This window comes from Rhipicephalus sanguineus, chromosome 3, assembly GCF_013339695.2.
Source record: "Rhipicephalus sanguineus isolate Rsan-2018 chromosome 3, BIME_Rsan_1.4, whole genome shotgun sequence".
In the NCBI taxonomy this organism is placed as follows: Eukaryota; Metazoa; Arthropoda; class Arachnida; order Ixodida; family Ixodidae; genus Rhipicephalus; species Rhipicephalus sanguineus.
Window position 1 is genome coordinate 1,826,077 of NC_051178.1, and position 14,525 is coordinate 1,840,601.

Consider the following 14,525-nt stretch of genomic DNA (forward strand, 5'->3'; position numbering starts at 1 on the left):
ACCGACGGCGGACTACGACGGAACGCTTCAGGCTTCGCAACGTGGCGCACTCGAGCGGGAGACATTTTTCCGCTTCGCGACGAGTCGCCGCACCTTCTGCCCGCAGGCCACGTACGCACCGAACCGCTCGCGGGCGCACCCCTCACCTCCGCGCACGAACGTTCCCTGTTCGCGCGGCAGAGCCCGGAGGGGCGCCGTCACCGTCTCGCGTGTTCGAGCGCCCGGTCTGCGGGCGACCCGGCTTACTCCGAAGGCAACAAGCGCAAAAATGCGATCTCGCGCACTTTCGCACACCGGCTGGGGGAGCTCGCTGGCCGGCTTTCGCTCCCCGTATGCACCGTGCGTTCCAGTTGCGCGTCCGAGTCTCTCGCAGATTTGCGCCCTCGGTCGCAGAGAGGAGTACGCTACCTCGCCGCGCTTTCCCTGCAGGCTCATTCCGATTCGAGTCCTGCGGCGGTCTTTGTTGGTGCCATCACCTCGGTGCAGTCGGTTGCCCCGTTTCGGTCGGGCCTCCGGCACGACGTTCGCCACCGTCTCTCGCCTTTCGAGCGGCCGTTGTCGCTTTGCCGTAGCGTTCAACGTGCTGTCCGTGATGCCGACACGGTCAAAACGAGTCGACGGCTCACGTTCCCTTGTGCGCCGAAGTCTCTCTTGATATGTGATCCGACCCTCAGACAGACGAAGCCAAGGGAAGACCCAAGGCCGCAATGTGCGTTCAAAGAATCAGTGCTCAGTGTGTCCTGCAATTCACACCAAGTCTCGCAGCTGGCTGCGTTCTTCATCGACCCGAGAACCGAGTGATCCACCGCTTAGAGTCGTGAAAAAATGATTGTTCAATTCCGTACAGTTACAACCAGTGGTTTTAGGCACTTGACCCAACGGTGGCTTCGGAGGGCGCTTTCCAGCGCGCTCTCCCCCAACTCCGCCGCGCCTGTTCGGCGGCCGCGAATCGAACAACGGTGGTTCTCGTGGGCGCGTCGCTTCCGCTACTCGCGCGTGCTTTTCATCTCGTTTTCAGGGTTTCGTCGAAGCCGGTTTCCCAGGCCGGACCCGTAGGTTTCTTTGTGTGCTCGCACTCATCGACCCACCTAACATTTGAAAATCGCACACCGACCAACAGATAAGAGCCGGCATGCGTTGCGGGTCTCGGCGGCTACACTGCCTCGGGTGGGCCGCCTCCGTCTTGCTCCCTGGAGGAGCGGAGTGTTCGGCCCCATCGACACGAGTCTGCTGTCTCGTTTCGCGACTTTTTTGCCCTTCGGGCGGGTCCCTTTCCACCCACCGCTTCCCGGGACCCAGTCGCGTGCCACCCATATTTCGAGATGGTGTTTCTCGCACGCACTTTCGCTTCCACAGTTTGCTCAACTCACACCAAATGCCGATCCGGCTGCCTACTTCAGCCAACGGGTGGAGCCCGGCGCGCCGTACTCGCGCGGCACTCCAAAATCCACCAGGCCAGTGCCAAGGACCACTTTCGGCGCCGGAGCCGCGACCAAGTCTACTCGAGGCGGAAGTAAGGGACGTCCAAGTCCCTCGTCCGTCCTCTTTCGACCAGTGGCGCGGCACCTTCCCAAAGCGCGCTGACCCGCTAATCGCGGCGAGCGCGACGTGGCAAAGCCGCGGTTCCCTTCTCGGTACTGCGCAGCAAGCGCCGCCTTTCCCTCGGCGGCGGGCGAAAAGCCTGCCAACGTCGGCGCCCCTATCCGCGATCTCGCACCGAGTCGAGGTGGCGAGGTCGAGACCCGGCCGGCGCTGCTACATCCTATCGGTTGCACACAACACGCCGCGGAGGGCGGGACGGCGGAGCGTACGATTCCCCTTCAGAGTACTACGCAGCCGCACCGTCACATCGCCGTGCCTTGACCGGCCGCGCATTACCGCGAACCGGCGCCGTATACCTCGCCTCGCCTGCAAGAACCGGCCGGCAGCCTCCGGCTCTCCCAAGAGCGCGGTGGCATTTGCCGCGGAGGGCGGGATTTCTGGGCCGCTGTGCGGCCGAGCCATCGCATCGCCAAGTTCCATGACCGACCGCCGACGCGTTCGCCGTTCCTCTCGTACTTGGCGGCGTCGCGCAATTGTCGGGCCTCGTTCTTGCGCGCTCGAACGGACGGGAGGGCACTCGGCCGCGGTTCCCTTTCGGCAACGCGCGGCTTCGCCTTCGACCGACGTGACCGACCGTTCGCGCTCCGCCTTTCCTCCCGTACTTGGCGGTCCCGCAACGGCCGGACAGGGACGTCCGAGCGCTTCGAGCCACGGTGCAGTGGCGGGTCGAAAGCCGACCCAGATGTGCGTTACGCCGTTTATACCCGCTTTCGCCACCTGGCCGACCGTCCAAGGTCGCGGTGTTGGCGTCCGCTGGGCGCAACAATTTGTCACGGGGTGCCGCTCCACATTCAGGCAGCCCCGTGGGGAAAAGCCACCCCCGCGTACAAACGGGGGCGGCGGCAGAAAGTGTCGGGCGCAGACGCAACTGCGGCGCTCACCCTTCACGATCCGGTAATGATCCTTCCGCAGGTTCACCTACGGAAACCTTGTTACGACTTTTACTTCCTCTAAATGATCAAGTTTGGTCATCTTTCCAACAGACCGGCGCAACCGAAAGGCCGCGCCGGACATCGGTCCGAAGACCTCACTAAATCATTCAATCGGTAGTAGCGACGGGCGGTGTGTACAAAGGGCAGGGACGTAATCAACGCGAGCTTATGACTCGCGCTTACTGGGAATTCCTCGTTCAAGGGGAACAATTGCAAGCCCCTATCCCAATCACGAAAGAAGTTCCACGGGTTACCCAGTCTTTTCAGACAGGGATAAAGACACGCTGCTTCCTTCAGTGTAGCGCGCGTGCGGCCCCGGACATCTAAGGGCATCACAGACCTGTTATTGCTCTGTTTCGTGCGGCTAGGAGCCGCTTGTCCCTCTAAGAAGGTTGTAAGGTGCTGGGAACCCCGCACCTATTTAATAGGCTAGAGTCTCGTTCGTTATCGGAATTAACCAGACAAATCGCTCCACCAACTAAGAACGGCCATGCACCACCATCCACCGAATCAAGAAAGAGCTCTCAATCTGTCAATCCTCCCAGTGTCCGGGCCGGGTAAGTTTTCCCGTGTTGAGTCAAATTAAGCCGCAGGCTCCACTCCTGGTGGTGCCCTTCCGTCAATTCCTTTAAGTTTCAGCTTTGCAACCATACTTCCCCCGGAACCCAAATACTTTGGTTTCCCGGAAGCTGCCCGCCGAGTCATTTGAGTAACTCAGGCGGATCGCTGGTTGGCATCGTTTATGGTCAGAACTAGGGCGGTATCTGATCGCCTTCGAACCTCTGACTTTCGTTCTTGATCAAAGAAAACATTCTTGGCAAATGCTTTCGCAGTAGTTCGTCTTGCGACGGTCCAAGAATTTCACCTCTAGCGCCGCAATACGAATGCCCCCGTCCGTCCCTCTTAATCATTACCTCGTATTCCAAAAACCAACAGAACAGAAACGAGGTCTTGTTCTATTATTCCATGCAAGTTTATTCAGGCGACTCGCCTGCGTTGAGCACTCTAATTTTTTCAAAGTAAAAGCACCGGCCATCTCGAGGCACACAATGAAGTGCACCAAGAAAGAACCGGCATGATGTTCAGTCCGAGCCGTCGCATCGGGTAGATGCACTACTCGTCTGGAACTGAGATCCAACTACGAGCTTTTTAACCGCAGCAGCTTTAGTATACGCTATTGGAGCTGGAATTACCGCGGCTGCTGGCACCAGACTTGCCCTCCAATTGATCCTCGTTAAAGGATTTAGAGTGTACTCATTTCAATTACGGGGCCTCAAAAGAGTCCCGTATTGTTATTTTTCGTCACTACCTCCCCGTGCCGGGAGTGGGTAATTTGCGCGCCTGCTGCCTTCCTTGGATGTGGTAGCCGTTTCTCAGGCTCCCTCTCCGGAATCGAACCCTGATTCTCCGTTACCCGTAACAACCATGGTAAGCAAGTAACCTACCATCGAAAGTTGATAAGGCAGACACTTGAAAGAAACGTCGCCGGCTCGTGGCCATGCGATCAGCACAAAGTTATCCAGAGTCACCACACAATACGGGCCGAAACCCGATCGATCTTGGTCTAATAAAAGCACCCGTTACCCAAAGGGCTCCAGGCTCACTGCATGTATTAGCTCTAGAATTGCCACAGTTATCCAAGTAGGAAGAAACGATCTAAGGAACCATAACTGATTTAATGAGCCATTCGCGGTTTCGCCTTATTTCGGCATGTACTTAGACATGCATGGCTTAATCTTTGAGACAAGCATATGATTACTGGCAGGATCAACCAGGTAATCGTTCGACTGCGCGTCCGTCCTCGCCGGTGGCTGGCCGGACGCAGCCTTTGCGTTGCGGAGGCCACCTTCAGGCGCCCCAACACGCTCGTTTTCGCAAAGGGTAGCACTTTGCACTCCGAGATGACGGCGTTCGAGCTCGCAGCAGCCTCCTCCCCGCAGGGTAGAATGTGGCCGCGCGGCAAGAAGCGCGTTCATGCTCGCGTATTCGTTGCATCGACTCGGTCACGCCATGCGGGTTGCCCAAGCCCGCGGCACTGTCGGACCGGTCGGCACTAGCAACGTAGCCGAGACGGCAAAGCCGCCAGACGACGGGTCACGCCCGCGTCTTCGGCGCTTTCGCATTTGAATCGCCCGAGGACGATACGGAACACACCTCGATATGTGGAAACAGCTCCGTCCGACAACCAGCCCCTAACGCATCAAGCGGATGAGGCTGCAGACGAGCGCCGTGAGTACCCGTTCGAGCAATACGTGGGACACGCTTGACGAAGCCGAAGCCCGCCGCATATCAGACACCACGGTCGCTTTCGCGCAGCTGCTCTCTGGGACCCCCACATAATAGCAGCGATAAGTACCCAGACCTCCATGGGTCGCATTTTGCCCGTACTCGTAAATTTTTTACCGAGGATGCGGTCGAAAACGTGCGGCACCTTGAGCCGACCACGAAGTCTACGTCGGCAGCACGATGCCGAAGTCGTAAAAAACGGGCCCGTACTCGTGAAATTTTCACCGGCGATGTGGTGCGAAAACGTGCGGCACCTCGAGCCGGCCACGAATCGGCTCAACTCTACGTCGGCAGCACGACGCCGAAGTCGTAAACAACGGCCCCGTACTCGTGAAATTTTCACCGGCGATGTGGTGCGAAAACGTGCGCCTCCTTGAGCCGGCCACGAATCGGCTCAACTCTACGTCGGCAGCACCATGCCGAAGCCGTAAACAACGGCCCCGTACTCGTGAAATTTTCACCGGGGACGTCGTGCCAAAACGTGCGGCACCTTGAGCCGGCCGCGAATCGGCTCAACTCTACGTCGGCAGCACAATGCCGAAGTCGTAAAGAACGGGCCCGTACTCGTGAAATTTTCACCGGCGATGTGGTGGGAAAACGTGCGGCACCTCGAGCCGGCGACGAATCGGCGCATCTCTACGTCGGCAGCACAATGCCGAAGTCGTAAAGAACGGGCCCGTACTCGTGAAATTTTCACCGGCGATGTGGTGCGAAAACGTGCGGCACCTCGAGCCGGCGACGAATCGGCGCATCTCTACGTCGGCAGCACCATGCCCAAGTCGTAAACAACGGCCCCGTACTCGTGAAATTTTCACCGGGGATGTCGTGCGAAAGCGTGCCTGACTTGTCGCCCACGTCGTCGGCCGGCGTCGCCCCGGCTGACGCGGTTCGGGTCTGTCTCGGTGCCCAACGCTAAGAAGGACCGTCCATCGCGCAACAGCGCTCAAGTCGCAGCGGCACGCACTGGACAACGTTCCTCGTCGAGTCAGGGGCGCGAAAAAGACGCGCGCTGAAGAGCAGCATGCAGTTCATCCGCGTCTGCCGGGGCCGCACGTGCCCCCTTAAGATAGCAGCGATAAGCACCCAGACCGCCATGGGTCCGCCGTTGTGGCCGTACTCGTGCGACCGCCGCCGGGGAACGTCTCGAAGAACGCGGCTCCCGCGCGCTCCGGCACGCTCGATCTCGTCGCGCGTGCGCCACCGGTCCCCACGCCGAAAATGAGAGCGATCCGAACAGCGGTTCCCCGGTTTTCGGCGCTCGAGATGTCGCCCCGGCTGACGCGGTTGCCGTACTCGTGCGACCGCCGCCGAGAAACGTGTCGAATAAAGCGGCTCCCCCGCGCTCCGGCACGCTCGATCTCGTCGGGCGCCCGCCACCGGTAGCCTCGCCGAAAATGGAAGCGATGCGAACAGCGGTTCCCCGTTTTTTCGGCGCTCGAAATGTCGCCCCGGCTGACGGGATTCGGACTTAGTCTCCGGGGGCCTCTGCCCCGGCAGACGCGGTTTCGGACTTTGTCTCTGCGAGTGGCGCGCCGTGTGCCGGGGCGGCCGATGCCCCTTAGAGTAGCAGCGATAAGCGCCCAGACCCCCGTGGGTCGGTCGCCCCGGCCGACGCGGTTGCCGTACTCGTGCGACCGCCGCCGGGGAACGTCTCGAAGAACGCGGCTCCCGCGCGCTCGGGCACGCTCGATCTCGTCGCGCGTGCGCCACCGGTCCCCACGCCGAAAATGAGAGCGATCCGAACAGCGGTTCCCCGGTTTTCGGCGCTCGAGATGTCGCCCCGGCTGACGCGGTTGCCGTACTCGTGCGACCGCCGCCGGGGAACGTGTCGAATAAAGCGGCTCCCCCGCGCTCCGGCACGCTCGATCTCGTCGGGCGTCCGCCACCGGTAGCCTCGCCGAAAATGGAAGCGATGCGAACAGCGGTTCCCCGTTTTTTCGGCGCTCGAAATGTCGCCCCGGCTGACGGGATTCGGACTTAGTCTCCGGGGGCCGCCGCCCCGGCAGACGCGGTTTCGGACTTTGTCTCTGCGAGTGGCGCGCCGTGTGCCGGGGCGGCCGATGCCCCTTAGAGTAGCAGCGATAAGCGCCCAGACCCCCGTGGGTCGGTCGCCCCGGCCGACGCGGTTGCCGTACTCGTGCGACCGCCGCCGGGGAACGTCTCGAAGAACGCGGCTCCCGCGCGCTCCGGCACGCTCGATCTCGTCGGGCGTGCGCCACCGGTATCCACGCCGAAAATGGGAGCGATGCGAACAGCGGTTCCCCGTTTTTCGGCGCTCGAAATGTCGCCCCGGCTGACGCGGTAGCCGTACTCGTGCGACCGCCGCCGGGGAACGTCTCGAAGAACGCGGCTCCAGCGCGCTCCGGCACGCTCGATCTCGTCGCGCGTGCGCCACCGGTCCCCACGCCGAAAATGAGAGCGATCCGAACAGCGGTTCCCCGTTTTTCGGCGCTCGAAATGTCGCCCCGGCTGACGGGTTTCGGACTTTGTCTCTGCGAGTGGCGCGCCGTGTGCCGGGGCGGCCGATGCCCCTTAGAGTAGCAGCGATAAGCGCCCAGACCCCCGTGGGTCGGTCGCCCCGGCCGACGCGGTTGCCGTACTCGTGCGACCGCCGCCGGGGAACGTCTCGAAGAACGCGGCTCCCGCGCGCTCCAGCACGCTCGATCTCGTCGGGCGTGCGCCACCGGTATCCACGCCGAAAATGGGAGCGATGCGAACAGCGGTTCCCCGTTTTTCGGCGCTCGAAATGTCGCCCCGGCTGACGCGGTAGCCGTACTCGTGCGACCGCCGCCGGGGAACGTCTCGAAGAACGCGGCTCCAGCGCGCTCCGGCACGCTCGATCTCGTCGCGCGTGCGCCACCGGTCCCCACGCCGAAAATGAGAGCGATCCGAACAGCGGTTCCCCGTTTTTCGGCGCTCGAAATGTCGCCCCGGCTGACGGGTTTCGGACTTTGTCTCTGCGAGTGGCGCGCCGTGTGCCGGGGCGGCCGATGCCCCTTAGAGTAGCAGCGATAAGCGCCCAGACCCCCGTGGGTCGGTCGCCCCGGCCGACGCGGTTGCCGTACTCGTGCAACCGCCGCCGGGGAACGTCTCGAAGAACGCGGCTCCCGCGCGCTCCGGCACGCTCGATCTCGTCGGGCGTGCGCCACCGGTATCCACGCCGAAAATGGGAGCGATGCGAACAGCGGTTCCCCGTTTTTCGGCGCTCGAAATGTCGCCCCGGTTGACGCGGTTGCCGTACTCGTGCGACCGCCGCCGGGGAACGTCTCGAAGAACGCGGCTCCCGCGCGCTCCGGCACGCTCGATCTCGTCGGGCGTGCGCCACCGGTATCCTCGCCGAAAATGGGAGCGATGCGAACAGCGGTTCCCCGTTTTTCGGCGCTCGAAATGTCGCCCCGGCCGACGCGGTTGCCGTACTCGTGCGACCGCCGCCGGGGAACGTCTCGAAGAACGCGGCTCCCGCGCGCTCCGGCACGCTCGATCTCGTCGGGCGTGCGCCACCGGTATCCTCGCCGAAAATGGGAGCGATGCGAACAGCGGTTCCCCGTTTTTCGGCGCTAGAAATGTCGCCCCGGCTGACGCGGTAGCCGTACTCGTGCGACCGCCGCCGAGGAACGTGTCGAATAAAGCGGCTCCCCCGCGCTCCGGCACGCTCGATCTCGTCGGGCGTCCGCCACCGGTAGCCTCGCCGAAAATGGAAGCGATGCGAACAGCGGTTCCCCGTTTTTTCGGCGCTCGAAATGTCGCCCCGGCTGACGGGATTCGGACTTAGTCTCCGGGGGCCGCCGCCCCGGCAGACGCGGTTTCGGACTTTGTCTCTGCGAGTGGCGCGCCGTGTGCCGGGGCGGCCGATGCCCCTTAGAGTAGCAGCGATAAGCGCCCAGACCCCCGTGGGTCGGTCGCCCCGGCCGACGCGGTTGCCGTACTCGTGCGACCGCCGCCGGGGAACGTCTCGAAGAACGCGGCTCCCGCGCGCTCCGGCACGCTCGATCTCGTCGGGCGTGCGCCACCGGTATCCACGCCGAAAATGGGAGCGATGCGAACAGCGGTTCCCCGTTTTTCGGCGCTCGAAATGTCGCCCCGGTCGACGCGGTTGCCGTACTCGTGCGACCGCCGCCGGGGAACGTCTCGAAGAACGCGGCTCCCGCGCGCTCCGGCACGCTCGATCTCGTCGGGCGTGCGCCACCGGTATCCTCGCCGAAAATGGGAGCGATGCGAACAGCGGTTCCCCGTTTTTCGGCGCTAGAAATGTCGCCCCGGCTGACGCGGTAGCCGTACTCGTGCGACCGCCGCCGAGGAACGTGTCGAATAAAGCGGCTCCCCCGCGCTCCGGCACGCTCGATCTCGTCGGGCGTCCGCCACCGGTAGCCTCGCCGAAAATGGAAGCGATGCGAACAGCGGTTCCCCGTTTTTTCGGCGCTCGAAATGTCGCCCCGGCTGACGGGATTCGGACTTAAGTCTCCGGGGGCCGCCGCCCCGGCAGACGCGGTTTCGGACTTTGTCTCTGCGAGTGGCGCGCCGTGTGCCGGGGCGGCCGATGCCCCTTAGAGTAGCAGCGATAAGCGCCCAGACCCCCGTGGGTCGGTCGCCCCGGCCGACGCGGTTGCCGTACTCGTGCGACCGCCGCCGGGGAACGTCTCGAAGAACGCGGCTCCCGCGCGCTCCCGCACGCTCGATCTCGTCGGGCGTGCGCCACCGGTATCCTCGCCGAAAATGGGAGCGATGCGAACAGCGGTTCCCCGTCTTTCGGCGCTCGAAATGTCGCCCCGGCCGACGCGGTTGCCGTACTCGTGCGACCGCCGCCGGGGAACGTGCCGAAGAAGGCGGCTCCCACGCGTACCGGCACGCTCGATCTCGTTCCGCGTCTTGTTTTTAAATTACGTCTTGTTCTTAAAAACATGATTCATCTGTATTGCTATGATTGTAAGTAATGAGTTTGAAATCTTTGAACTAATTATCCTAACTTGTATTCACTCAAAGAGAAAGATGTATAATTAGGCATTAGCGAATAAACCTTTAGGTAAATGGAGCAATGCCGTCATTATAGGAGCAAGGGTAACATGATAAGGGCTCATTAAGTGGAATGAACATGTGGCGCAAATAAATATCGATATTGGCACTCAATAAATTTTGACTAAATATGCGCTGCATATTGTTTCAGTGCCATAACGAGGTCTTATTATCACCAGCAACCTTAAACCTGATCCATAGCCATTTCTAATGAAGAATTCAAGTACCCCAGGTAAATTAAGCGTGGGTATATAAATGCAGAGTATAAATAATATTATCTTATAAAGAAATTCAATTCTTCATAACGTGTATTTTTAAATAATACCGAAAAATGAATAGTCTTGATATTGCAATGAAATTTAAGTAATTTGTGTAAGTTGCCGTAAGTTGAAGCTACCTAAGCTGGTAGGGCAGTGAAAAAAAATTTTTTAGGAGCAGTCAGTGTAGAAAGAACTCTTTCTTCAAAACAAACACGTCTTTTTCAACTTACCCAGCCATTTATAATGCGAAATAATAATATTTTTTTGGAGGGGGGGGGGGGGCGAGGTGATTTTTGTCAAAAATCGCATTAAAAGTGGTAGTCACGCCAGCCGCGATAAGTGACTAATGTGTGGCTTATTTCAGTAAGGCTTTGGAATTTGCGTTACTGAAGGTTGGAGTTATGCAATGAACTAGGATAAATATTATACAGGAAATATTGAGGAAGTAATGTTAAAAAACCAGAAAGACGGGGAAAGGGAGCCAATTTAGACTGAACCTGTTTGCGAAATCAGCTGTGCATTCAAAAATAATCCATCAATTCCTTTTGATCTAGTTTACCTCACAGGTATACGTGTTGCAAACTATCATACAAAATTTCAGTTCGAAGTGCACACAGAGAAAAAAGATATGAAAGATTAGCGTCACATGATTTGCAGCAAATTCTTATTTTGAGAAAAACGCAACCAAAGATCTCGGAGCTTGCGAGAGGTGTGCGTGCCCCATGTGGCCGTTTTTAGAGATTTAAAAACAATTCGGAACACAAAGTTATATTCAATGACACCCTCTTATGTAACAGTCAAAGTAAAATGTATAAAGTATTGTGAATATCGTTAATATAGAGGAAACGACACTTCCGAAAAAAAAAAGCAGAATGTGTTTTCGGTTTCGCTATGTGAGCATGGGGTATGGAAAACTTGCTGTAACTTGCAAACTCATGACCGATAGGAGGATAATTTTTGCCGCAACATAGTTTCGAGTGTTTGGGCGGGCACAAAAAACAAAACAAAAAAAAAACTAAAAATCCAACTCGTGAGAAAATTTCGTCTTTTGAAGGTGGCCTACCACCTAATGAAATATGGATTTAAGTTTGACTTAGTCTTTCAATTCCAGAAAGGGATTTATTTTTACGCATCTCCAAAATTTGCATACTCAACACCGCAATACTGTCTGGATGTAAATTACTTATTTTTTCATCAATTATTTGCATTAGATATCCTCAACCAACGCTTAATTTACTTAGCGGCGTTTTTATCGTGAACTTTTTAATTTGTTGATTGATTTACCATCGTTTCAAAATTAATAATAATAATAAGAAGAATCCTTATCAATTTTAGGGGGAATATTTATTATTTTTATATACACAGTTATGTACGTCCGAATGGAAAAAAAGGGTTTTAATAAAAAAAGCTTGAGAGTCATTTTGGAAATATTTTAATTGTAGTATCCTACGAAATGTTGATAACGAAATTGTCATTGGTTAACAACATTTGCCAGGTGAGTTGTGTTGAAATATTTCTAATAATTTCATTTTCAGTATTTTATTTTTATTGCTTATTTCAAATTTTTAAGGTGAACATCACGCACCAATTGATCCTCTCATTATACATTTCTCAAAATTAATGTATTCGTCCGCTAAAAGGCTCACCTGCTCCTCGTAGTAGCGTTTCAAATGTGAAATTCCGGATCCTCATTAGGAGGTTGTTTATTCGCTCAAATTAACACAGGTTCGTTTTTGGCAATGCATTTTTCGAGTGACGTTTTAACGGCCTTTTGAGTAAGCTCGCGCATTGGACGGGACGCTAGATATCGATGATAAATTAGTTCAATCAAATCATGCTAATGGGGCGTCCCTTTTCAACGCGTCAGTGTTAAAGAGCTCGCTTGTCAGAAGTTCCGGCGTCTGCGTCGTTGCTGGTGAGCGAAAAATCGTCATCTTGCCCGTGACCGAAAAATCGAGAAAGGCGCAAATAAAATAAACAATAAAAGTCTTCGGGTTCGAGTGAGAATCGAACCCAGGCCGCCTGCGTTGCAAGCGGGTGTTCCACCACGTAGCCGCGCTATTTCTTGAAATTACTTCGGAAATAAAAGACACCGTGAATTGTCCATAAAGATGCTAGTAAAATAAATAAATAAAAAATCTGAGGGTCCGAGTGAGAATCGAACCGAGGCCGTCTGCGTGGCAAGCAGGTGTTCTACCACTGAGCAACGCTCCTTGCTGAAAGTGCTCGCGCCAGGCGCCACCAGTGCGTCCATCTAGCACGTGGAATTTACTACTCATCTTGTTTTTTTCTTCGAAACTCTATGAACATCGAGAGTTTTAATTGAAATTGCGTAAATAGCAAAGGCTTTCTAAGGCTGCCTTGAGGCCAATTATCAATTTTAAGGGCAAAATGTTTTTACAAATTTAATTTCAGCCCTTCCTTATGTTCGAGTTTCGTTAACTTATAGAGTCTGAGGGGGATTTTCAGTGGACCACTTTATCTGCACCTTCCCCACTATTAGCTTCCACTTAGGCAATAAACTTTAATATTATCTCAGTGAGAAGGGCACCAAAGTTAGAGCATTGTTGTGATTTAAAAAGGCCTAGATGGTTACAGCTTAGATGGTTCCTTGCGGGAAAGGCCAAATGAACAGTTTGCTGAGGAATTGCCGGACCACATTTCGTGATGCTTTAAAGATGCCTTGTATGTCGAGCATCACGCATTGTAACTCGTGACCCCTCTTCTGCTTTGTATGATTCAATGTCTTGTATGCTTGTAGTTTTATTTGCTAACTCATGTACCCACTCCTGCTATGTCTCGTTCTATCGAGGTAGCAGTATTTGTAAATAAATTAAATAAATAAATAAATAAATGCGTCGCGGGCTCGCATGACCTGCGTGGCTCTGTGGTAGAATACTGGGCTGCCACGCCGCGGTCCCGGGTTCAAATCCCCCTCGATCGCGGCTAAACTTTTGCGCACCTTTTCTTTTTTTTTTTCTCTGTCGATTTGTCCGCGATAGCTGATACGGACATCGGCGGCTGACTGCTAATCCCCCAACGTCGGCTCCGCTGTCGCGGTCCGGCGACAGCTCTCGGCGCAAAAAAAAAAAAAAGAAAAAAGGAAAAAGCAATATTTCCCGTTCAACCGCTGACGGAACTGACGCACTGCGCTCCAGGGCCTCCGGTTACGTGCCCTCGAAGATGGGCGTGTGCGGCTGATACTGGCATCTCGAAGGCCATTGACTGCGACTTTGTTGTTTTGTTTTGCTGTCCATAGGCGGCGCTACGTGCAAATTTCAGATATACAGGCCTTTCGGCTGCACGGCTTTCCATTTTCCGCGTCACAAAACAGTCGCATCCAAGCGCCGCCAATGCACCACCAATGCACGATCGAGCCGTGTCAGACGAAGCAAGCGGTTAAGCAACAAACCGGCAAAAGGATGCCGCCGCTTCGGCTGTCTAAATAGTGTAACACAAAAAAAAAAAATGTATTCAATTGAGACACCAGCACAGAATAGACGGATTCGAACCCGCCCCCCCCCCCCCCCCCCCCACCAGCCCCCCCGCAGCGGCAGCGAGTATTGCTAACCGTTGTGCCTGACATAAATAGGCTTGAGGCCATACAAAAGAAAGCAATACGGTTCATTTTTCGCAGATATGACCACGATTTTTCTCCTTCTGCTCACGCATGCGCGTTGTCGTTAGAAACTTTGGCTCATCGAAGGCACGCTTCAGCGTATCGCACTGCTCAATCAGATTGTACCTGGACACAGTCGCATCCAAGCGCCGATATCTTTCACTCATTCCACTAGGCGTGCCACGCGCCGATCCCACCCACTTGATATTATTCCTTTTCAGCCATTTGCAAATTGCTTTAAGTACTCTTTGTTTTTTTTTTCCAATCGCTGTCGAAATTTGGAACAGCTTAGATGGTTCCTTGCGGGAAAGGCCAAATGAACAGTTTGCTGAGGAATTGCCGGACCACATTTCGTGATGCTTTAAAGATGCCTTGTATGTCGAGCATCACGCATTGTAACTCGTGTCCCCTCTTCTGCTTTGTATGATTCAGTGTCTTGTATGCTTGTAGTTTTATTGGCTAACTCATGTACCCACTCCTGCTATGTCTCGTTCTATCGAGGTAGCAGTATTTGTAAATAAATTAAATAAATAAATAAATAAATGCGTCGCGGGCTCGCATGACCTGCGTGGCTCTGTGGTAGAATACTGGGCTGCCACGCCGCGGTCCCGGGTTCAAATCCCCCTCGATCGCGGCTAACCTTTTGCGCGCTTTTCTCCTTCTCTTTTTTTTCCCCCCTCTCTTTGACCGCGGTAGCTGACACGGACATCGGCGGCTGACTGCTAATCCACCAACATGGGCTGCACTGTCGCGGTCCGGCGACAGCTCTCGGCGCAAAAAAAAAAAAAGAAAAAAACAAGGAAAAAGCAATATTTC

At 55.7% G+C, this 14,525-nt stretch overlaps 2 non-coding genes across 2 annotated transcripts; both read right to left on the reverse strand.

Moving 5' to 3' along the window:
• Nucleotides 1-664: 664 nt before the first annotated feature.
• On the reverse strand, nt 665-817 carry LOC119388430 (5.8S ribosomal RNA). Its single transcript, XR_005182717.1, has one exon. It is a non-coding gene; the product is annotated as a 5.8S ribosomal RNA (ribosomal RNA).
• A 1,680-nt stretch (nt 818-2,497) lies between these two features.
• LOC119388472 (small subunit ribosomal RNA) lies at nt 2,498-4,312 on the reverse strand. The gene has a single exon (XR_005182752.1). It is a non-coding gene; the product is annotated as a small subunit ribosomal RNA (ribosomal RNA).
• Between the last annotated feature and the right edge of the window lie 10,213 nt (nt 4,313-14,525).